General features: G+C 39.6%; 1 protein-coding gene across 7 annotated transcripts in view; it reads right to left on the bottom strand.

Annotated features, from left to right (window-relative positions):
• large2 (LARGE xylosyl- and glucuronyltransferase 2) overlaps positions 1–24,414 on the bottom strand; it is a 179,905-nt gene that overhangs the window by 30,451 nt on the left and 125,040 nt on the right. For 4 of the 7 annotated variants that reach the window (XM_073853359.1, XM_055173776.2, XM_055173775.2 and 1 more), the window contains one exon: positions 21,309–21,404. The exons of 1 other annotated variant lie outside the window; for it this stretch is intronic. The gene's annotated coding sequence lies outside the window, so the exon portion shown is untranslated. 2 more of the 7 variants (XM_055173780.2, XM_055173779.2) reach the window with 2 other exon arrangements.

Genomic DNA, 24,414 nt, shown 5'->3' with positions numbered 1-24,414 from the left:
GTTTTGCTGGTGTAGCAAGCTGGTCTAGCTGTGTTTTGGTCACTTTTTAAGCTGGTCTAGCTGGACTTAGCTGGTCAGGCTGGAAGACCAGCTGGCCCACTAGCAAGACCAGCTTTGTCAGGCTGGGAGGACCAGCGTAAACCACCTTAAACCAGCTACCAGCTTATGCTGGTCTTAGCTGGGTTTTTCAGTAGGGGAGTCCTTAACAACCACAACAACAATGGCGGCATACAGGAATGTGTTTGTGCTACTCAAGATACCACATATGGCAAAAATAAATTTCTTTGGCCAAAAAATGTCTTTTAAGTATATGCAAAATACATTTTGTAGAAAATAAAGCTTATTTAATATATTTCATTTAGTTTGAATCTATATCTATATATCTATATTTATATAAATATTTTTTTCCTGGCCAAAATATAAAATTGATATATTTTTGCAGTTGAATATATAATATATTTTATTTAATTATCTATAAAAAATATATTTTTATTTAATCTTTCAATTCAATGTGAATACAAATGCTTTAATATATATTTATTTTTAAATATACAAAAATGGCCACAAAATATATCAGTGAAAAATAAATTTTTATAAACATATTTTAAAATATATTTCACATATATTTTTTGACCATTTTTTGTATATTTTAAAAAATATATTTTTTGCAGTATGGGACCGCATTGACCAAGTTTACAATTTTTGCCCCTTATTGTCCATGTTTATAAAACCTACATTATTGTCCATCTAAACAAAATTTCTCTATGCTTTCGCAATTTTTATTGGTCGTATTTATTGCTCTAAAAGAATGCATGCACAGGCATGTAGTGTTTCGTTAGTGGCGGCATGTGATTATGCGAGTATCTGGCGAGCGTCTCTTTTATCATAAACCCTTATTTTGAAAAGACACATGATGCACATAGGATGGCTCGATGCGCAGAACACATATTTTGAAATAAGGAACCACACACATGACGGGCTACATACATGTTGTGACAAACTTTGCATCAAGCGCCCTCCAAAAAAGAAGTCACCAGACGCCACTGTTTCAAATATAGCCTGCTGCACACGCGTTTAAAGGGTTTATGATAAAAGAGACGTTTGCCAGATACTCAATCTCATGTGTAATCAGAGTTTAGGGTTAAGTTAGTGTCTTGCAAGTATTTTGTGAACATGAGCGGTGTGTATGCAAACATTTTTGTGTAAATGTGCTCTAAGTCTGGCCAACTGTCTGATCAGTGATCAACATCATCTGAAATGTTTCTTTCCATCTTTAAGCCACCTGAGGAAAACTGACAGCCATTAAGAATTTCTCTCCAGTTGCATTGGTGCAAGGGATCATGGGATATCATTCATAAAGTCTGTCCCCATGTCTGATACTTTGTGCATTAGGGGGGCTAATCTTCAAAACCACAGCTCTCTCCCTTCATCACTCAATCCCTCTCTTTGCACTTAATATCTCCTCACATGCTTTAGTTGTCTCTTTGAGGTTTAAAACCTGGCTAATCTTTCTCTCGTCCCAGCTAGCAAACCAATCAGCTTCTATCTCTCAATGTCTCATGGTTTTTCAAAAATCCTACAAAGCCATAATAACATGTCTGTGAGCGATACAGAGAGAGAGAGAGAGAGAGAGAGAGAGAGAGAGAGACAGAATTCCCTATCGTAAGCCAAACAATACTTTAAGAAGAGTTATGACTCAGCTGTGCATTACTGAAAGTTCCCTTAGGAATCCATACAGCCCACCAAGATTCTGGGGAATGAACTGGTCACCCACTACTGCCTTGCTTTTCTATGTTACATTTACTTTCATTTCACAAAGTGTTTATTTGTCAAAAAAGTAAGCATTAATTGTAGGATATAGCCTCCTTTAGGGAAATTTACAATGCATGCCCTATATTAAACACAATATAAGGCCTGAGACACACTGGATGATTTTTCCTCCTAAACGATTTTTAAATCCATAGGAGACCACAGACATATGGTGTCAGTAGATTTTTAACAGCATAAACCTCAGATCACACATACACGTAATGACTGTAGTAACAATTTCAAAGTGATGCAAGATCTCACAGAAACGCGAGATCAAACGTGAGTTGAGAAAAACAAATGTTGTAGTTCTTGGATAACACATTATAAAAGCACTTGTTCTGTTGCCAAAGTTGACCAAATCAATATTATTTCTTGATATTCCTCTTTCATGTCATGTTTGCGAGTGTCTTGTTTCAGCTATAAAAGCACGCAATATTGGCTTATGCAGCTGTCATGCTGGAGGCAGCCCGATCAAGCGTTGTAAACAGTGGCGCCCGGTGACTTCTTTTTCGAGGGCGCACGATAAGAGGCTTGTCACAACATGTATGTGACTCGTGTTCAGTGCGTCATGTAAACTTATGTGCATCACGTGTGATGTCAAAATATGAGCCCGCCGCAGACGCGTCTAAAGGGCTTATGATAAAAGAGACGCTCGCGTTTGCCAGACACTCACCTGTAATGTCATGTGTAATCAGAGTTTACTAAGTGAGTGTCTTGCAAGTATTTTGTGAACGTGAGCGTCTCTTTTATCATAAACCCTTTTGAATTGTGGGCACCAAGCTTGTATTTTGACATGACGCACATGGTTCACATGACACAACAAAAAAATATTTTGAATTTGCGCCCCTCGAAAGAGAAGTCACAGGACACCACTGGTTGTAAATACCAAACGTGTTTGATATTTACGATTTGGGATTGGGGAGGCTCCAACATGAAAAATAATCACAATAACACCACACACCGGAGGTCGGGTCATGCTCACTTTCGATCATCGAGGGTGCAAATCGGGCTTGAAATCTTTACGTGTGTGGCCAGCCTAAATGACTCCTACTGTTGAATTGAAATTCTTTTTGAATATACACTAGGTAGAAAAACGTGATGAAAAATGTGTCTTTATATGACAACATAACTGTTTAGATCAGTAACAAACTACTCTTACATGTTTGACTATGCACAATGCACGGTCTCTGTGGGCATTTATAAGCTTTTTGGTAAGTTTGTTTTAATAACAAAATATTTGGTATTCAGTTTGTGCTGCTATAATCCGACATGGTCTGTTGTGCGAATTAATCATGGTTGTGTATTTCTTCATTTCTGTACTGAATATCAATGGACATGTGTTTCGACTTCAGTTTAAGCTCTGATTTAAGACAACATATTTTTTCGTCTGCCTTCTGTGCACTTTATTATCTACATGGAAGACCAGAGGGAACGCTGATCATGTTTGAAGCATTCATAAGCCCTTTAAATCCCAATGAAAAAAATATCATTAGAGGTGTATCTGTACAAAAAAGCCGTACAAAAAAAGAGACTTCAGGGGAATTTAAGATGAAACTGGGCTGACTAAGTTGACTTTGACTTGTTCCAGATAAATCCAAGTAAAACCACATTGATAAGGAGCTACATTTTTAAGTCACTGGGGCAGTACCCTTTAAAAAAGTCCTTATGTGTACCATTTAGGTACAAATATGTATCTTTAAACTGTCAATATGTACCTTTGAAGTACTAATATGCACTCTTTGGGTACAAAGGTGTACCTTTATGAAAGGGTACTGTCCCAGTGACAACTTTTCTACCTTTATTTCTGAGAGTGTACAAAGACAATTTCTGTAGAATTCATCTATCTGCAGTTTTTTACATTACAATCTCTGTTGTGAATACGGTAGACCTGTAGGCATTTTTTAAGTAAAACAGGCAGTCACATGACAAAAGTCCACCGAGCTAATGCTAATTAAAATGTAAATTATTAAGCCATTGTTTTAAACGTAACCATTCATATGGGAACACAGGTTGCACGGTACCCTGCATTCTTCCCCGAGCCAACACACGCTGTTGTTTTTCATCATTGTGGAGACGTTCAACTGAAAATTTTTTTATACTGAGCTTGTGTCATTTACATTTCTGCCAACATTTTGTTTACCTTTTATCCAAAGCGTCTAACGCATTCAATTCAATTTTAGACTATAAGCCTAAGCCTAAATAAACCTGCTTTAGAAAATATAAAACATTACTTTGTGTACATATGAATAATGTTTATAATTACAATTATAGCAGTACATTCAAACTATACATAAGTTTGTGTGTTCCAAGAATCAAACATATAAGCTACAGGAATGCTTTATAAAAGCTAACCCTAACTCTCTTGCATTATAAGATTTGCATTAATGTGCATGCATTAACATGTTTCCAGTTGGCCAATGCACATGCATACCTTTATCTAGCTAAATGAGTATACAATAATCGTCTATTGTTTAGTAAAGTAAATATAATGTACATGTGAATCCTTTATATATTTACATTTATGCATCCAATGCAATGCTCCACCATTTGTGCTGCCATTTTTACAGTTTTATCTTTGAATGACTTGTGAAAGGTTTGTGAGATTCAGTGACCATAACCCCCCACGTGAACACCTTAGCAAACACCACACACCCATTAGACAACAAACACACCTTTAGACCATTCTGTAAACTTATGTAAAGCTATGCTATGGTGTATGTACCACAAAAACACTGCAAATTTTACAAAGTGGAGAATAAAAGCAATATCCGGACAATAACATCTCGGTGTACAATAGAAGGAAGAGTCATATCAGCAGGGAGAAACCCAGAGAAAGAGAAAACAGAAGCCACATACACAAAGCCTGCATTCAGAAAACTGAAAGAACAGATTTATCTTTACTTCTAGTCAGTGCCAAGGCCAACTCTACCTCTTTTGCTTTTTCCTTCTTTCTTTCTTTCTCTCCCTTTCTTTTCTTCTTTCCAGCAGTGTAAATGCATGTGATGATGGTCTGACAGACGAAAAAAATACAGCCTGAGTTTCTAAAACACTACTGGTAAACTTTGTACCGTCCTACCTGGTCTGTGTGTGTCTGAAGGAGAAAAACTCCTCCTTTTTTGTCTCCGCCTCCGCTAGCGTGCCACGGCAGGTTCACTCTTCACATTCAGATCAAAGGCGCACTCGCTCTCTTGCTGTCTTTCTTTAAATCTTCTTTTTACGCTTTAAAGTGTGTAGTAATTGCTTTTAAAGTTGCTTTACTACTGCTGCCCATGACGGAAAAACCTTCCGGTCTCTTCTTCGAGCATGCACACCTGATTTACTGACCGCCTTTGGCTTTTTCTAGATGACTGGTCCCTCCTCTGTCCTTCCTCTTAGTTGTGAGATAACTTGGCGTGTACATGAGAGAAATAATGGGGGAAGGGTGTCACCTTCCAAATCACTGGTAATGCATGACAAAAGATGGGGTGTTCAGGAATGCGGGTGTCCGGGGAGCTCACTGACCAGCAACATGATCCTGCTGAGAAGAGTGCATGTGCACGCAGACAGTAGCTGCAGTCAATGTAAGCTGAGGTAATCTAGTATTCTTATCAGCTTGCTTTGTCATTCAGATGTCAACAGATTCTCATTATGTGCTTTACTAACAGCAAACAGCCTGGGTAGTCTTTTAATGAAACACGATGTTTCCATCTTGTACTCTGTACCGGATACAATACTACATCATTATTTTTTCACTACACTTCTGGTTAGCAAGCTGTTGGGATTACTTGTACAATAAACTACAAAACTTTGAAAAGAACGATGTTGAATCGTCCTGTCTGCCGCCTTAATAAATGTTCCTGCTCTCACTGTGCATGATTCATTATTGCATGTTCTTATAAAATCGATTTCAGGAAAATGTAATTTTATTCTTTAACTTTGAAACAACTTTCTTTTCTGATGATGTAATCAAGTAGCCTGGTCCAACCAGACTCTTGTACATTAATTTAATTTGTACAGAGAGTATGGTCACGCTCCATTGCAAAGCGTTACTTCCGTTAAGGAGGGTCCTCTGTTGAAGTTTAAAACTATTGGATCTGCCCAGAGTCACTCTGAATCTGCCATAACCAATCGCTAATGTGTGGTCGTGACGTATATCATGCGGCGTAACCGTCCGGAAACAACAAGTCCGAATGATCAGACCAACAAAACTTAGCAAACATTGCTCTTGCTCCGGCTTTAACTTCTGTATATTCGGCAGTTTTGCAACAACATACCGAATAGCTTTTCTCATGTCTTTCTCCGCTGCCATTAACTACAACTCAAACTGACGCACGACCTCAACGTCGTCGTTCTTAGCCACCCCCCTCTGTTCGCTGATTGGACCTGCAGATTTTTGCAGGAAAAAACGAAACAAAAGACAGCAGTCCCAGAATCACGAAGGAGGGCGGAGCCAGGCTAGTAGGGCCGTGTGGGCAAAGATACATAATATTAGCAAATAAAATTAATCCAGTCATCCAAGCCATCCAATCAAATCCCAACCATCAGATCAATCAAAATCTTTCATCGTACATTATTTTGATAATTTGGTTATCTTTGGCTATTTTGTGACTATCTGTAACATCTATGGGACATTTTGAGACATCTTCACTAAACCACTTTCACATAGCACTTTGGTCCCATAAAATTGCCATGAAATTGTGCATTCTGTGTAAATGCAAACCTGTACTGGGATCGATCCCGGGATGGGGACTAAAGTGCGAGTAATAGTTGTGCGTAAGGTCTATGCCATAGCTACACCATAGGTTATCTGTAGGCTGTGCATAGCTCTGCGTAGCCTGACATGCACCGTGTCAAGATTTTAACAGCGTGTCCGTTCTACTAGGACCGCAAGCACTATAAAGGGCTCTTTATGGTTGTGCGTAGGTCCTACGGCGTAGCCGCGATGGGATAGGTTCCACGTCGGTTTTTATTTATACTTTTGCGTCGTTGTCCGCGTCGATGTGCAAACACATGCGCAGATCGCTGGTAGGCAGTATCCACGCATGTAACCACAGAAGCAGCGCGACCGTCTGAGAAGAAGAAGCTTGGCAAGTTAACCCACAAATGAAGAAGAAACAGCAACTTGTTGTGTATGATTTGAGAAGACAAGCAGTGATGGAAGTAAATAAACAGCGACTTTTGTTGCAGTTTGAGTTAAATCACTCCTCAGCTTGGCCCATCTTTGTTCTCACCGACACAAACGGAAATACCTATGACGCAGTTTTTTTACCTGACGAGAGTGGTTCTGGTGGACCAATCACAACAATTGCGGTCCACATAGAACTGACGCGCTGTAAAAAAGTTTGCGAGGTGCACGTCAGGCTACGCATAGTCTCGCAGGTCTGGTGTTTTTCGCTGCTTTTTCTGGACAAAGCCCGCCCACGAGCTGTTTGACCGACATGTCAAACAACCAATCATAGTTTGTTTTGTCTAGCGTCACGTTTCAGTCTCCCCACAATAACGAGCCGGCTGGCAACAAGTCAGTTATTGAAATAACCAGCCAACCGAATAGCATCTAAATAAACAACATTACTCACCATAGAACAACGTTGTGCACTTCATCAACAGCCACACCAATGAGACGCTCCCGTTACACGTCTGTTTGAAGCATATCTCTTCACTTTTTAACACCTACAAGCAATTCAGGAGAACCAAACTTTTTGACTCCACTAACTGCCTCCTGGACGTCTTTTGGAGAGTCTATGCCGGGAACTTTGCATATTTTTGTGAATTCAATGTTTAGCTGATCATGATAACTGGTCATTATTATCCACGTGAACACGACTGTTTCTCTTCCTACCAAGTTGAGGAATGATCTAACCCAAACTGCAACAAAAGTCGCTGTTTATTTACCTCCATTACTGCCGTTCTTCTTAAATCAAGCTTCTGCTTCTTCGTTTGTGGGTTTACTGGCCAATCTGCTTCTTCTTTGGCGGTTGCGCTGCTAGTGTAGTTGCACGCATGGATACTGTCTACCAGCGGTCTGCATGTGTGTTTACGGGCGACAACGCAGAAGTATATATGAAAACTGAGGCGTAGCCTACACCATTGTGGCTACATCTACGGACAACTATAATGAGCCCTTTAGACCACATCCACACGAAGCCAGAGCTTACCATGCCGTCATCTCAAGAAATATCTGCATACACACAAATAATACAGCTAATCGGCTCACTACCCTCTGTAGCACGAACACAAGCATATAGTCCACCATTGTTGTTGTTGGGTGACATAGAGGTGTCTTACTAGGGTCAAGACGTGGGGTAATGAGATCTTCATATAACAAAATAATCGGATTGGCTGTACACACAAAGGTTTAAGGTGTATTTTCCAGAATCACTGTTTAAAAGGGGCTTTAGATGTTCTGGGAATACACATATTGATGTATAGTTTATATGCACTGTAAGTCACTTGGTAATGTAATGTAATGTACTAATGCAAAATTCAATAGATACTTTCTTTTCCAATATGATCTATTCCAGACTTTTGAGTAAATACTGTGCAAAACACCGTGCGAAACATCCTTGCAAGCAGTAGGCCTTGCAATCTGACACAAGCTTGTTTGGCCTGTCCCTTTGTACCCAGGATTAGTTGTCAGTTAAATTAATGTTTGATAGGTTAACACCTCATGTTTTCTCCTCATTAGGGAAGTAAAGGTCACTAGAGAGGCCTGGGGGATGGAATGAGGAGAGGCGAGGGGAAACAAGGACACCATAGAAGCAAAAATCTATCACTCGGTGGGAGTTCCATGCATGGGGCGAATAGGGTGCGACAATGGGGGTGTGGTGAGCATTGGGTTTCTCTAACAACTGTTTATGCCACCCCTTCTGTTTTCACACACACACAATACTGTAGACACACTTACATACACTGAAAAACCACTTAACAGGTACACAACACCTGCCTGTATTTTTTAAGTGCGTCTAACATGTTTTCTTGTAAATAAGCATTTTTTTAATCAGGTGCTTATGTTTAGGTTCCTTTCACTTTAATGGGAATGAGAAGGTTATTATGTCACTATAGTTATTTCATTGGTATTTGACTGTCTAATCCTGCAATCTTTACTTTTAAATAAAAGTCGTCAGTCACTCTTCACTGTCCTTTCTGAATAAAGGTTAAAGGCTCCAAAATTTGTTCAACATATTCGCTAAACCTCCTTTAATCGGGTACAAAATTCTTGCACTTTTTGTTATGTCTTTCATGAAATTCTTCTTCCGTGCACTTTAGAGGAAAAATCGTCATGGCATATAATGGATTATGTCAACAAAGTGGTATTTCTCATTTTTGACAGTGGTGGCGTTTTGCGGCTTTTGCATCTAAGCTCTTCAAATGTCACAATACAAGAAACAAGTTACATTTTCATTAAAGAACAAGTTCTGTATTTTACACTTAAAGCCCTGTTTTCAGATTGTTTATGAAGAAATAGAACGGTTTTGACTGAAATTTGGACATATGATGCTGCAGCCCGAGATTTTTCGGGTGTTTGTTGTATTACCCCCCACCTCTACAATGGCTGTATAGGTGCACAGGAACAATCCTTCCTAAAATGCTTTAAACTTTCGTTTACAAAGACGTGGGGCTCGCCGAGTGGTCAGGGGTGTTCACTGATGTGCTTACACAAGGTTCGCTGCAAGAGACGCATTCCAACAGGTTTTATCGTAGTTTTTGCCAACTCCATTGACTTGTATTAGATGTGCTGTGAGGTACGGTATTACTCCGTCGCCGGGAACTTTGTTTGTATTCTTGCAATTGGCAAAGGTGGATTATCGCCACCAACTGTGCTGGAGTGTCTATTATTCAAACTCTCAACGGAAGAATGTACGGGTGTGAGGCGTTTGGAAAAATAGGTCCACAAGTTAACAACGAATGCTAAAACACCTGTTGGAGGGCATCTTTTGCGGCGATTTTTGTGTGGGCATATCGGTGAACGCCCCTGACCACTCGGTGGGTTTCACGTCTTTGTAGACGAAAGTTTAATGCATTTTAGGAAGGACTGTTCCAGTGCACCTATGCAGCCATTGTAGAGGCAGTGGGTGATACAACAGAAACCGAAAATTTATTTTGATGATTTATAATATTTTACTGATAGATACTCAAATGTGTCTGTGTCTTGCCAGTAGGACTGCACAGTGTATCATTTAAGCATCGATGTCACAATTTACGAATCCATATAGCAGGATCGTAGTTGATCTGTTATTCATGTTTCACAGTAACACAGATTTAACAAATTGCACAGACGCAAATAATAATAATAACAATAATAATAATAGCTTATTATTTTTTTTTCCAGACCAAATGTGACTAAAACGATACTTAAAATGCTGTCATTATAAAATTTTTATAATGTCAATGTATTGGGTTTTTTCCATTTACATTTCATGGTGACACAGACTTCAGAGCAGCCAAAGCGTCAAGAAGCTTCCCCGTACTTTTTGACAAGCGTCTTTGACCGGGCAGCCTGAGCTTCTTTGGAAGCTCAAGTCTGCGGTGGTGTGTACATACAGTAATAAAACACATCAAATATTTTCCCAAATTCACAGGAGATCATCTTCTGACAGTAAGAGAAAAAGACCAAAGCACAGTAGCTGTGTTACAATTAACCCCGCGCTAGTATGTGCCCCGCTCACCCCTTCTTGGCAAGGCCATGCGTTCGACCATGCATGTGTGTTTACATACACGTAAGAAAACAGACTATACCCTGGGTTTAAGCCATGGCTTGGCCATATCCCAATCTTTGTGAGAGATTTACTAAAAAAGAAAAGTATCAGAGCCATAGAGCTTATAAGCTCTTTAGCTATTGTGTGAGGGCTCAACATTCACACATCTGGACTTTTCTCTGTTGTCCACCACTAAAAAACACTAAACACACTAAAACTCTGTTGGAAGAATTTTCTTTTCATCAGTCTTTCTCCCAGAATAGAGACACCAGCACATTTGATGACTCGCAGAGTCATGTAAGAATTGATGTTTACAATGCCACTTTACTTTCCAGAAATTTCCCCAAGTGTATACAAACTCTGATTGCTGTCGCAACAGGATATTTTCACATGAACAATATATGACAACTAGAAATATAATCCATATTTCACTCCCAGAGGATTTACAGAGTCTTGAGGTGAAAAAGTCCCAAACAATAAAGTGCCAGCATGTGATTTTCAATGGCTGATGGGAAGAGAATACCAAGAGAAGAAACCGTGTTGTTATGGGCGTGAACGAAAGTAATGGGAAAATGAGAACGTATTTAGTTCTGACAAGTGCAATATGAGAATAAGGATAAGTTGACTTAGAGCATCCCTCTGGTCTGAGGTCACCTCTATCTCCGGCTGCAGGCGGCTTTTCTCTGTATAATTTCATCCAATCATAGCGTCTGCTGCTTGCTTCCTGAACGCCGACTGTATCTGAGACCTCAGACATGACTGAAATAACACAAACAGCATCTTACATCCGCCTGCATGCCTCTGAGTAAACTTAATCGGTTTGTTATACGCCCACATTCACAAGCTATATTATGCTGTTAAACCAAATAAAAAGCCACATTAAGCAAACAGCATTTTCTGCCATGCTAATTAACAGTATAGAGTTCTTTTTATGAATTTTGCAGTGCTGAAAACATCCATTAAGAAGGAAGATTCATGAAAGGTTGACTATTGTTACCGAACACGTCTCTACAGTGAAGTGGGATGGGTTATCAGAGCTCAACAGCTGACTGGCCAATGCACTTTTTAAACAATGAACGTTCATGACCGTGGGAACCTTGCCAGGAACGTTAGACCAAGTATATTGTGTGCTCAATATGACAGATGGTAATTTTGCATTTGTCTTTAGTTTTTGGCACCACAGTTCTTCTGAGCATCTCACGCCTCACTAATAAAGATTTAAAGGTCATATGAAATGAGATAAGTGTGGGAGGAACCAAATAATAAATACTTCGAAAAAAGACTAAACGCTGGATTGTTTCAACTTATGGTTGGATCAAATTTGGATTTTCCATCCCAACAATAAAAGTAATACAGCTCTTCCAAAATATTCATTCAGCTACAGTACTGTGCAAAAGTCTTAGGCCACCATCACCAGCTTTGTTGTTTTAGCAAAGTTTAATGTCCATCCATATTTATTTTTCACTCTTTTTATTAAGATACAAACAGAAAACACAGGAAATATGTACAAAAAATAAAAAACAAAACAATTTTCAGAAGTAAATGTCTTCTCCAGGCATCAGTCAGTATTTAGTGTGACCTCTCTTGCCACAAAACACATCTTGAGCTTTCCTTAGGAGCCTGAAGTCATTCAATTAGAAATTAGAGAGACTGAGAAATAATTATATATGACCACTATACAATTGCAAAAACAACAAATCTAATGCTAGCATGGTGGCTTTTGCACAGTACTGTACATCAGAGGCAAAAAACTACAAACAAAAGTAAATATTTACCCAATCCTGGGCTAAAACAACCCACATCTCCAAAAACGACAATAAATAAGCGCTACCCTTACTAATCGACTGCAGATTTTAAGTTTACACATCTATATTCTCACCTTTTTTTCAGAAACAGTAATATTGAGAAACGGTTATTATGTCTATAGAGATGATAGGCAATCTGGTTATCCACTTATACAACCCGGAAGCAACGTCTCACGTGAAAGAATGTGTGGGTTCACACCAAACGTGAGTTCAATGATTTGCGCGAGTAGATTACATACAAAGTCAATGCAAAGGAGAGATCAGACGCTTCCTCTTGTGGGGCGATGCAAATGGCGCGATATGGATGACGCTTGAAACACGCGCTATTTGCCTCAAACGCATCTTTGCCCAAGTTGAAAATATTCAACTCGAGTGAAAAATTTGCATGACACAAAGTTAAATCCCGCGAGTAATCTAGAGGGAGTAACGCGATGCCCCACGTTTAGTGTGTACGTAGCATAAGAACTCTGTGTATGTTGTAGTCTCTTATGGAACGGCTGAAATTCCACAAGGGGGCGTATTTGTTCCTCAGGCGTTGCACAATAAATGTGACATCCGAATATATTAATTATAAATCCTGAATGAAAAGTGAGATTCGAACGATTTTCCGTTAGTGAACTAATTGTATACCATATTTATATCGCAATTCGGTCAGAAACATCAAGATTGTGAGATGAACAAATCGTTTTGGATTAAAAGGCTTGGATATTCAATTTCCTTTGATTTGTGGGGATTTATGAACAGTTTGTTTTGGACAATTTCACCGAAGCGGATAAAGGGAAGATTTTGAAGGTAAGTAAATATCCTAAATCGGCGCCGCCCAGTTCAGGTAACTAACAACTAGATTACAGTTTTATGACTGCTATAAATTATATTATGCTTTGTGTGTGTGCTTGCTTAATGGAATCCCGAAAGTCTAAGCTTTCCAACGATGTGCCGCATGACCGTATATTTTGAAGATTTAATGCTTCAAAGTTACAATGGCGTTTATGCAGCCTCGCGTGCAAGGGAGGGGGTGTGCCGTGTCCTTATCAGGTTAAAGATCGCTCTGAATCTGATCTCTATTAAAGGTCCTGAACAAAAATGCAATTATCTCAGCTTTTTGATAAAAAATTTGTGTTTTTGAAGAAACCTACCCATATTTGAGAGATGATAAGAAGAGAACTAATCAAGGATGAATCTTTTTTGTTTGTTTGTTTAAAAGAAGAGGGTCTGTTCTTTTATTTGATATATTGTATGTTTATATATTTAAAGAAGAACATTTTCTGAAAATCATGAAAAATGCTGGCGCTGGCTGGCAACTTTTTTTAAAAACAATGGCGAGGAAAGAGTTAATGCTCCCTGGTCTTGGCATTGCATTATAGCAATTTTTAGGCAACAAATGTGTATTTTGCAATTGATAAAGCCCTCAAAATGTCAGACTCCCTGAGCAGTGCCTTGACTACATATCAAGGAAGCTAATTAAAAGTTCCCATCAAAACCAGCTAAACACATATTATGATAGTTGCTTTGAATGCTCCTGAAAGGTCTAGAGAGCCTAAAGGCCGAATTATGGTCCACTTTTTACATGTAAGCGAGGGTCATTGAACAGTTCACGTGACACAATTTTCATCATCAGAAAAAAGCAGGTGTACTGTACATGCACTGCAGAATTTTTAAAACCCTGCAAATATTGTACGTGCACATGTAGCTCGTGCATCTGCGTACAGGAGAATGTAGAACGTAACCCAGGACATCCACTGCATTTTGTAGCAATATGCATGCGTCGAACGTCTGTGTAGATGTACGAGTCAAATAAATTATACTTTGCAAGGCTGTGTATTCAAGTGTGCGCGTATGTTCGCGTACACATAAAAACTAGACTATACTCTGGGCTTAACACCTCACCAGCTCTGCAGGACATCTGCCGTGACCTTTAAAGAATTAACCACAACCGCTTACCAGAAATTTCCCAGATGGTTTGCAGCAAGATCTTATAGGACTCCACTGACTTCATAGTAAAAGCCAATACATACATTGACAAGCTGTTTAAAAAGTCTATTGTGTAAGAATATGTCTGCCGTCACGAAGGTCAAGTGACTTTTCTTCTCACCCTGGGTAGCTCTTAATCTATATTCATATTTATTTATTTCCCCCTAAACAATAGTCTTTTGAACCTGGAGGTTTGCAGCCTGGCCTTCAACGCAGTAAACAGACTGCAGATCAAAAGCAAGGAAATAAGAAAGCTGCTGTTGTTTTCACCCAAATCTTGGGTTCAGTCTGTCCATGAACTCAATAAAAAGGACATCTCACCAGATATACTATCTACCGAGACACCACTTTCTGGCTGTGGAGTTTCTTTAAAGCGGAGGGGAGTGAGTTTTGTGCCACTAGCATCACCAAATGGAACTGAAAAATAATAATTGGTTTCAAATAGGTTTCCAGTATAATCCTCAGTCTGCCAATCCTTCCTCACACAAAGCAATACAGAGACTTTAAAAGACTTAAAATATAGCATATCATATAGACCACTTTTGTGAAATATTCCTAGAGCTTTTTGCAATTTTGAAACCTGACAGCCCTAGTGCTCATTCACTTTCATTATATGAAAAAGATTGGCCAAGATTTTCTTCCAAAATGCACCTTTCTGCAAAAGAAATAAACTCATACAGTATACAGTCAAATTCAAAATGATCTCTGGGTGAACAAGCGATGATAGAATGTGAAATTAAGTTGGATTGAAACAGCGTATTTTAACAATTAACTTCAAATCTATTCTCTGTCACATTGGTCAACAGAGATCTTTCAGTTTTGTATATGCCAAAGCTCTCACATTTACCCAGATAAAAACAGGCGACTTCATGCGCTCGCATCCCCCCCACAGTAAACACAACCACATACGGGGAAACGGAGCGTGCATATCAATAACAGACACTGATTTTATTCTGCATCTGTGACATCAGTTAACCCGCCTTTAAATTATTCATGAGCCCGCTTCCACCTAAAAATAAGAACTGAGAGAGAGCTGCTATGTTTCACACTATCATCTCTCATTTACAACAGCATCTCTAACTCCCTTTCACCACTACGCACACACACATTCCTACTCAGACACTAAGGGATTTTATTGAATCTCACAGGAGCCAATGAGAAGGAACATCGGACCTGAAAGCTTTTTGATGCCATTTTGTGCCGGGGATACATTATTAAACAGTTTAGGTGTGATATGTTATCTAATGGAAATTATTATATATATGTATATGTGAGTGTGTGTGTGTGTGTGTGTGTGTGTGTACCTGGTAATTATCACGTTGTGGGGACCAATTGTCCCCACAAAGATAGGAATACCAGGGTTTTTGTGACCTTGTGGAGACATTTTGATGTCCCCATGAGGAAACAAGCTTATAAATCAAACAAAATGATGTTTCTTGAAAATGTGAAGTACTGTAGTAGAAGGGTTTCTGTGATGGTTGGGGTTAGGGAATGGGGTAGGTTAGGGGAATAGAATATACAGTTTGTATGGTATAAAATGCATTACGTCTATGGAATGTCCCCACAAAACATGGAAACCAGAATGTGTGTGTGTGTGTGTGCGTGCGTGCGTACGTGTGTTTCCAAGTTAATTTTTCATATAAGTCACAATAGCCTTTCGCATTCAGACCCCTGAAACCAATCGAGTGTGAAAACACTTGGTCAAAACCTACTTCTGAATTTGATTCTCCATTGAGTGTGTGAGAGAGAAGAGGGAACACTTTCTACCAAGACACAGTGGAGCTAAAGCCCGTGAATTGACCCGACATGGCTACAGAAACCTGTGTTTCGGTTTATTTTTTCTATCAGAGGCACTTAAGGCAAAAGATGTCCTGCTTGAACTCTTTTTGATTCGATCAGAGATGCATTTCACCCCAGCGGTGTCCCTGTGCTATCCTAAATTTCGTCAAATTATGCTGAAGGTTGACAGCAACCGCCTTAGCTGAAGGTTTGTTGGGGGGGGTGACAGGGCGACCAAAGACCAGCTGATGTTTATGAACCCTTCATCTGAGAAAGGGCACTGTTTTGTGCCTCTAAATTCTACTAAAAGGAGATGAGGAAGAGTTTTTCTTTCTTGCAAAAGTAAAGCTGGTGTGTGTTGTACTGAAGTGTGTACTCCAGGGCACTGAGAGCTTTCCATTAGGGTGGCATGAATCACAGTGTGTTCCCCTCCTCTTCACCGCCCTTCAAAACAAAGTGATCTCCACTAGGCTCGTCTGAACTAGCTACAGCAATCTCTCATTCTGTCAAACACAGCCCCGCTCCTCACCAGCATGACCCTGGGACACGCTTTACAGTTTCCATCTGCCACGCTCATTCGAGTTTTGCCGCCGACGGCCCGTGCAATCCAATCGTCGTTGAAAGAGAACACCATCAGGTATTAACTCTGGGCGTACCGGTGGGAGATTGGGATAAAACATCTTTTAAGATGACTATAACATTCCCTAAAACAGCATATCCTGATCAGAACCCAAAGGGCTCTGAGAGTGAACATGATTTATTTGGTGAAGCTATAGTTCAAGGATTGCCTTTGTGGCATGTTCAGTAAGCCTCGACGGAGAGCAAAAGGATGTTGTTGGCTGTAAAGGTAAAAGGTTAGAGCTGGTAGAGGTCAGACTGGATTTGAACGTCTGTTTGAAGGAAGCTCACAGAGCTTTGTGTGTTAGACAGCACTTCCCAGAAAGCTATTTAAGGTCAACCAATAGCACTACAAGATAAACGTTTGCTGGTGTCCTTACATATTAGTGTAGTATAAGAAAGAAAATTATCGGTGGGATCTCTTTTATATCTCAAAAACTATCATATTATGCCTCAAATATCTAATTTATGTCTCAAATAAAGTTTGAGAAGACATTCCAGTTATGTCTCACACTGAGCTCAGATCTACCAAACCTGATTAAGCCATTTTCGTACAGGTAGTTGCTTTTGGGGAGGTCACACTACATTATTCCTTGCACTGACTTTATACACATACAAATGCTTGAGAATGGAAACGCAAGATGATGTGAAGGCGTTTTGCATTTCGGCATGTTTGGTAGACTATGACCTGCTAATTTATATGAAGTAGACATGCGACCAATCAATACATCAAGGCTTTACCCTTTTCAGAAAAGTCTGGAGAAAACACAGATAAATGCGGTATTAAATTTTAAACAATGCAGCTATATATACACTAAGGGGCGGTTTCCCGGAAAGGGATTAGACTAGTTCTTGGGCGCACTCACATTATTCAAACCAAACCGTGCTCGTGCGTGCTTGACCCCCAAAGCCTAGTTCGTTTGACTAATGTAATGTGACTAATGCGCCCTGGCCGGCTTGCAGAGGTGGGCTGGAGTTGGGTTCACCTGTCAATTGCGTGACCACTCACCTACATTTGCCTTTGTAAAAACCTGATGTGTGCAGTGGGGTTACGTCAGGGGTGGGCATCGAGGGCCACAGTCCTGCAGAGTTTAGCTTCAACCTTAATCGAACACACCTGAATGTCATTTCCAAACAGTCCTGAAGACTTCAATTTGATTTTTCTGCTGTGTTTGATTAGGGTTGGAGCTAAACTCTGCAGGGCTGTGGCCCTCAGGACCAGGAGTTGCCCACCCCTGGGTTACGTGAATGTCTGAGCTGCACATGCGACATATCAACTAAATGTGAGAGGGCTGTGTGTCATCGTGCACCAAACAACTCAAATAAAAACAGAGACTTAAAATTATGATGGGTTCCAGTGTTAATCGCATCCTGATGACGAAAGTGCGCCCATGCTCAGATCGATAAAAATACAGTGTGAGTGCGTGCATCTGGGGGAGTAGGGAGGGGGGACAATCGCGCTTGGGTATGTTTTGGATTGGTTTGAATAGTATGAGTGCGACCCTAGACTAAAATAAATGTTAGAGCTGTCCAAACTGAAAACTTCCAAACAACTTGCACTGACATATCTTAAAATACACCAGGGCCCTTTGTTTTGCCTCAAAATGCATACAAGTAATGTTTTTAGTAAGGCATGTTTGTTAAAACTAGTTTTATTTCCTACTTAAAATAAGGCCTAGTCCTGGCTTGAGCAAATCCCTGTCCGGGAAACCACCCCTAAGTGTTCAGTAACCTAAACTATTTGGCTGAAAAAAAGGCATATTTCTCATAAACTTCAAAATGCTTCCGCACTGCCAAAATGTTTGCTGCCTTTATAAAGCAAGCACGCCTCTCAAGCTTGATTTATATCTTTGCATAGAGCCTATACCATAAAACCTACGTCAGTTTCATTTATACCTTTGCATTGTTGTTCACGTCGATGCAATTACAGTTCGCTAGTATGTCCACAGGTATGTTAAAGTATTAAGGCAAAAGCCAAAGCAGCTTGACGTAAATAGACAGCGCCTTGTTGCAGCTTGAGTTGTTAAATATAGCTCCTTAAAGCAACACTAAAGAGTTTTTGCTCTTTGCTCCCCCTACAGGTTAGAAGCGTAATTGTTCATTACCACTGTCGTAAATAATTTAGCCTACTGCAGCAAAGCTGGCTCTGATTGGATTGTAGGTCTGCCGTAAAGCAAGTTTTTGCAGTTTTCACTCAAACTACAGGACCACGACCCGACGGTTGAAAACTTCTTTAGTGCGGTTTTGGCCAATAGAGGGCTGCAAAGCGAATGTGAAAGTGCCGTTAAACCTGTTTCCAGAGGAGGAACGCTTTAGTGTTGCTTTAACTTGATTTGTTTTGACAATCAAAAGTGGATTTTTTTCGGATGGGTTCTAGCAGATCAGAGAGCTTGCGGTACTTGTAGAAAGCATTGTATTTGGAGAGGTGCACTTTAGGGTTCATGTCAGCGTAGGCTACGACATACAATCGAAGCAGAAGTATAAATTGGACTTCACTCTATGCTGGTTGCTTATAGATTGTATAATCAAAAATGTTTTGTTCAGTAAAATCTATCTTCTCATGTATTGCTATTTTCGGCCAAATAGTTTCATTTGCCGAATTTTGTTGCATCCCTAAGCTTTAAAATCAAACCAATGCATGTTATTGATACCTTTGCTTTATTTGGGAGAAACAACAACATTTAAAAAAAGAGTTCAGAAGAAATATCAGCAGCGTTGTACAATTGTATTCAGATTTACCAAGCCCTAAACGTCAGCATTTAAAAGGCAGATTTGACCATGAACTTAAACATTTCTCAAACCTAAGGATTCATACTATTTATAGCCCTATTCCTATGTGAACAATTGTGGGACTATATTGTCTCCTTAAGGATTTTAGAAGCAACTTCTACAATAACTTGCAACATATCTGAAAAACTTCCAAGTCTCAAATGAAAGAAGCAGCTCTAAGCAATAACATTTTCTTTTGGGAACCACAGAGATTTCAAGGAAATAACTAGTTTTAACATAAAATATCATGCTGATCCAACGTTTTCACCGGCTCAAGTTTTACAGTTGAACAGCATGATCCTTCTGCTGGTACTTTTATCCTCTTTTCCCCCAGCAAGACGTCCATTTTATAAAGTCTTGCTGGTTCACATAAGAATATTGCTCAGAGGTTGTTCCAGATCCAAACAAGCATTAACCCACATAACCCAACCTGGACCATCACAGAAATTCATGCTGGTCTAAGACGCATTTATCAGCGGGGTTCACACACCGCAGAGCTCCACCAGAAGCCTTTTATCCTACCCTAAACCAAGGGAGGCCAGATTCTGGTCCACACAGAATCATTCTTACAGCAACCTGCCTACACATACTCTAGCATATATCAGCTGTAATGTTTCAACACAAAGAGATGAATGTGCCAGTGAAACATCAATCTGAGAAGCGATCACACAGTACATCAGCACTTAAACTTATCCATCAGAATATTTCCATATCCGCTTCCTGAAAGCGGATGTAACTTGAACTTCAATCAAGAAATCTGGAAAGCCGCTATAAAAGTCCTTTGCTAAGTCTGATGGCAGAGCACCCAAAAGTCATTACCACAGATAAAACTAAATAATGCATAACAATCAATATTATATGAGCTCAGCTAATGCACCCTCTTGGATGTTCCAGTTTGTTCGCAGATGTAAAGGTATATAGGGCGCGCCTGTTCCTAGATGCCAAAAACACAATGTAGGGTCTAATTTAGCATCGCAGGGATTTGTTTCCCTGACAACCATTTAAGTAAGGAAGATTTCTAAGCAAATAAACCAGAGCTCTGTTTAACATTTAACACAGTGTCATGGTTCAGCTTTTTCCTTCTTCATTTTTTGGGAGGTTGAGTTAAAGCCCTTTCACATGCTTCAGTGCGCCTCTCAACAAAAGTGTGACGATTCTCCTGCTTTGACCTTCACATGAAAAGCACTGGACAGCATCAAGGAAGAGTGATTTTACAAGGTTGCTAGGTAGCAGGATGTGCACGCTGTAAAAAAAGTGAAAGCAAACGAAAAATAGATGAGCTTAGAAAAACATCCCGGTGAGAATGTCTGGGAGAAAAAAATCAAGTATCAAATAATTAACAGAAAATCTTGGTTACTCTCAGTCTATGTGATGATAAAAATGTGAGATATTTCTCACATCAAGCCACATCATTAAAATACAAGGAACCAAAATCACAATGTGCCTTCATATTTTTGTGAAAGGTGTCATGTCACAGAGATCAAGATATTTTGTGAGGGGCAAAATGACTTGCACTGTCTGAAGAAAATAATATTTTTTACCATTGTGAAATGGTTGTATAACATGGCCGTACAGCTTGATGGCTCCATATGCATTGAATCACCGTCTCTACGGTCTCATTTTCATTTTCTTGCACGTTCTGCCCACATAATGATACATCATGCAAATTGTGAGAAAATCACTGGCTGTGGTTCAGAGGGTCAGCATCTAACATCAGAGTTGAAATGGTTTGACCAGCGTTCGACCTGCTCACAATGCGGTGCGGGAGATAAACGCCTACAGCTTGACACCTCGCATTAGGAAGCATTGACACAAATCATCTGAAGGGCTCTTTGTTATTAATATTCCACATTATAAAAATAAACCTCCATCAATGACTCACCAGAAATCCGGAAATTACTGAGACGCGAAGAAAACGTGCCTGCTGTCCCAGGCTGAGAGATTAGTGAAAGCGCCTTAAGCCCAACGTCTTCAGAACCTGTAACATGAGAAAATAAATGAGCGTTTCCAGCACACACAGTTTCTTAAATGTTGTTTAATTCGCTTCGATGCAAGTTAACAAGTAGGAACATTGATATGTATTGACTGAGGTTGAATAAAAGAGATGGATCGTTCAGGAGCGTGTGAACCGAGGCCCGTGAGCAGCACCACAATGTGGTGATTGAGTAAACAAAATCTGGAGTCGATACAGCGGGGCCTGCGCTCTGCGGGAACCGGCGTTTCGGCAGTGCCTCTGTCTCGCACTTCTGTATGCCCGTGCTTCTCTATCGCTGTAGATCATCTGTAACATATTGTTTCCACTAACCAAAACAAGACCCTACTGGACTGAAAATAGCGGAGATGTATATGCCCCTGCTGAGAGAGCGAGATCAGGGTTGAGGCCGGAGGCGGTATGAGGAGAAGGGCAGAAGCGCCTGCGGGGTTTCATTACTGGGTACATATGGAAACTTGACCGAGCCACTATACCTACAGTAATGAGTGTGAAACAACTACATATGGACACCTTTATTGCTGAGTTCAATCCAGGAAACAAGACACTGGTAAAATTCATATCTTGTTGTAAATTTAAATGAATGTAGGATGTCCCACCTTTCAGTTAAACAAACCTTTCATGACAAGTGCATTGGCTCTGAAGGTTTCAAGAAATTATACTAATGATACTTAAACTTTTATGTAACAAAAAGTGTCATTTCTGCTCTTCCAATGGGCCCAAAGAAAATAGATTTGCCCCGTCCCAAACTCACAACACAGTTTGATCCAAAAGTGTCTGCCATAGAAACAGTTATTTTTTAATGAACTATTAAGCCTTTGTGTTTACATTTATTACTTACAGCAGCCTCTGTGCATTAAACTGGCACAAAGTATTAACATTATCACATCAAGATTTTATTTTTAGAATTAAAATGACACTTTGCCTAAACCGGACAAATGGACTCTATCTTTGAATGTATGACTGCTTTAGCCATTAAATGATGTATTATCTGATTTATTATGCTGGAAAATACATAAAACTCCACGTCCATAACAACAGACCACTGACCTTCAAGCCCAAAATCTCACTACCTGAATGAGGAACATTTCTTTTCATTTCTTTTTTGACCAGCTTTAAAATGATCAAAACTCAAATGCTGTGAAATCGCCTACGTCCTATATACCGCCTATATAGTAGGTGAAAATCAGTAGGCGAGCCAAGTAGTATTTCCAAATTCATATGTCGGAAAGCTCTAAAATGCTGTCATTCCAAGGCAGGAAGGCATGAAGGCATGTCAGAATCCAATGCTTTATTTCCTGACTCCTGAGATACCTCCATCGTCTTGTCCCACAATTCATGCGTGTGGGGGGGGGCATGTGATTCGTTCAGTCTGGTCAAGTTAGAAAAAAACAAATGGCAGCCAAACAGGGGTGTCATGCACCAATTTTTTAAAGGGGTACGGTGTGCACAGCTCACAGAAATTTGTGCATACACAGACATCAGACGAAATATATTATAGAGCTTTCAGTCTTTTCCATGACACTTAAATTTCTAACAATCTTAGCGAATTCATGCAAAACCCTCCAAAATAAAAGTGTTGACTAACTTTTATATCAAATACTATTAAATCGGAATAATGACATATTGGCATCATAATTACATCTGAAACGGCATGTTTTGTTTATTTACGTTTTGTTTAATGACTTGTTTAATTGTGTCATTAATGCATTTTGCACAACAACTGCATTATCATATAAAATGAATGTAAATTTAAATCCATAAGGTATATAAACAACGAAAATGGCATAGGTACTTGCATAGGCTATAGCCACGTGATTGATTTTAATGTTTAATGATGATTTAAAAAAATATGTTTAGATAAAATTATTAGAGGAACAGACTTTTGCATTAAATGTTACCTCGTATGTGAGCATGTGTGATTCCGCGCGCCCGTGAACTCTGGCGTTGGACCAAGAAGATGAATCTAGAAATCTCTACTAATATAACGTCGAGAGTGTCACATTTTAAACCATACCTTTTCTACACAGTGGAGGTTAACTGCACATTACCGTGCTGGGGTTTGGAAATGTTGTGAACATTTCTTACACATTTTTAATTCTTTAGATAACAAAATGCAGCAGCAACAGCAAAGCTCGTTGAAAGACGCTGATGTCTGAGAATAAACTAATAAAGTAATGTAACATGATCAAAACACTATCAAAATGGCAAAAAATTCTGAAAAGTGACAAGGATGCAGCACAGAATTGATAATATTGTGCAGATTAAAAGAGAAGTAACAGATTAATGGACGGTTCTTTGAGGTTGCATCCAAAATCCATTTGTCTAAAAAAAAAAAAACTGAATGGGCATGACGCCTCTGGCCAAGAAAGCAGCTGGAGCACAAATTTTGTATCAAAAAGTTATATTTTCGCTTTTTGTACATTTTTATTGCATTTCTAGCGAGAAACTAGATTTGCAGTTTTCAAATATGGGATTAGTTATCACAAAGGCGCTCTTATGTATATATTTCAAATACTGTTATGCTGTCTATGAAAGCTGTCCGAATGCATTTCCTGGAGCTGCCTTCATGCCGCTGAAGTCAGTGCCTCATAAGGCAGCGAGGCAACAAGTCAGCTGCCTTGGATTTCAGACGCAGCCATAGTATTCGAAAAGTAGGCGAGATGTATACGGATGACTTCCGGCAAGATTTTGAAGTGTGCATAAATGTTGGAAAGTAATAACATGGCTCTATTCAAATAAATTAATAAGGAAAACATCCGTCCCTTGTAGTTAAATTGCCTTTGTTTATCATCATCCTATAGTTAACAGCTCACTTGTTGTTATGACAACGTATGTCACGTGATGTATTTTCATTCATACTACCCATATTCATCCTATATAGAACCGCCTGCTTTAACAGCTGTTGAGTAGGTACTTCATCTATTTCAGTACGTACTGTCACAGTATGCGATTTTGGACGCAGGGTAAGATTCTGGTCTGGGGGGGTCTGTAATGT

This window comes from Misgurnus anguillicaudatus, chromosome 15, assembly GCF_027580225.2.
Source record: "Misgurnus anguillicaudatus chromosome 15, ASM2758022v2, whole genome shotgun sequence".
NCBI lineage: Eukaryota > Metazoa > Chordata > Actinopteri > Cypriniformes > Cobitidae > Misgurnus > Misgurnus anguillicaudatus.
This window is presented reverse-complemented; position numbering and strand designations above follow the sequence as displayed.